A 1,874-nucleotide genomic window follows, 5' to 3' on the forward strand; every position below is an offset into this window, starting at 1 on the left:
ATATAGAAATTTACCTTGCGTACTCAGAAAGTTCAATAAAATTAAAACTTTCTGCCACTAATAAGTTACTGTATATCACTGGGTCTTAACTTTACCATTTTAAACCTGAGGATAATAACCTACTTTTCAGGATTCTTGCGAGGCCAAAGGAAGTAATAGATGTAAAGACCTTAAATACAGTGTCTGAGAGTGAACTAAGGCTTACTGTTGTTCAGATTATGACTAAATACAGGAATTCTTGGATGAAAGAAATGGTCTTATTACGGATTATTATAGAAACATAAATACAGAGAATCTCTTGATAAAGCAGGCATGCGTACATGTTTGGGTAGTAGGAGAGGGGCGCAGACATCCCTGCCTAACAGTCTATTTTCATTCCTACTCCTTTGAGGATGTCCCTCTATTGTGGTTTTTGGAAAACCCTAGGTACCGGAGAAAAGTAATTTGAAAAGTTCTGAAACTCATTATCTTTGAAAGGTTTTTGGTGGTGGTGCTCTTCCTGAAATTCTAAGGTTCCATTGCTTTTAGAAACAATCCAGATGTCCCTTACACTAGAATAATATTTCATTTAGGAAGTGATATGGTAAAGTTATCAAGATATTTGAGGCTACTATACACAAGGGGAAATACAGGATGGAATAAATAGAACAGGCCAAGAAGTTTTCGTATGATATTCTTTTTTTTTTTTTTTCTTTTTTTTTTAAAAATATGGAACGCTTCACGAATTTGCGTGTCATCCTTGCGCAGGGGCCATGCTAATCTTCTCCGTATCGTTCCAATTTCAGTATATGTGCCGCCGAAGCGAGCACTCGTATGATATTCTAAATATTGATGAAGGATATCATTGAAGTACTTTTACAAACAGAATGGATATTATAAGCTCAGACATTTATCAAATTTTGAAAGGTATTAAGGTGCTCCAAGCTACTTCAGTCACTGTCAGTCACAAGACAGATGAGTGTTGACATAGTTGTGTCCACTATTTACAGCTTCTAAGAATCTATAATACGCATGCCACATACTTCACTGCTTTATTGAAAAATGATCCTCATTTTTCTGATGTCCTATGGTTGCTCTTCATTACCTGAAATACTACTCAGGGGTTTGTAGAGCTAATAACAATTACAGGTTCCCTGATCATATAATTAGCACTGTTGGCAGATTATGAAGTGTTCTGGTCTGTTGTGCATAAAATCTATTCTCATAATCTTAGAAAAAAATCATTCCTCATTTTGAAGCAATTTGCTATATGAAGCATAATTTGTTAAATTAAAAAAAAAAATGGCTATGCATTTTTCATAGAGCAGATCTGTATTACTCAATGGCAGGACAAATCCTCTGAGAACTCGATGCACTTTAGGTTGTAGTTCTTTTTTTGAAAAAACCTTATGTTAACATAAAGGAAAAAATGATAGTAATCAACCAAACTTTGGGATAGTGCTTGAAAGACAGTGAAAAGAAGCTGAGTGGATGCTATGCTTCCCAGGACTAATTAATTAAGGAATAATAAGGACTATTAATTAAGGAGATGAATGTGAGTTAATTTGGGCTTCCCAGGCGGCGCTAGTGGTAAAGACTCGCCTGCCAATGTAGGAGACATAAGAGACGCAGTTTCTATTCCTGGGTCAGGAAGATCCCCTGGAGTAAGGAAGGCAGCCCACTCCAGGATTCTTGCCTGGAGACTCCCATTGACAAAGGAGCCTGGAAGGCTACAAGTCCTTAGGGTCGCAGTCGGAAACTACTGAAGTGACTCAGCATGCACACAGGTGAATTCTTTTCTTCAGCCTAGGACTGCCAATTAACAAAATCATCAACCATCACTAAGATAAATTCCATATTTATCCTTAAGTATATTATGCTTTAAACACATTTTT

At 36.6% G+C, this 1,874-nt stretch overlaps 1 non-coding gene across 1 annotated transcript; it reads right to left on the bottom strand.

The window, feature by feature from the left end:
• Window positions 1-702: 702 nt before the first annotated feature.
• On the bottom strand, window positions 703-809 carry LOC122422446. The gene has a single exon (XR_006263842.1). It is a non-coding gene; the product is annotated as a U6 spliceosomal RNA (small nuclear RNA).
• Between the last annotated feature and the right edge of the window lie 1,065 nt (window positions 810-1,874).

Source organism: Cervus canadensis, chromosome 19 (assembly GCF_019320065.1).
Source record: "Cervus canadensis isolate Bull #8, Minnesota chromosome 19, ASM1932006v1, whole genome shotgun sequence".
Taxonomy (NCBI): Eukaryota; Metazoa; Chordata; class Mammalia; order Artiodactyla; family Cervidae; genus Cervus; species Cervus canadensis.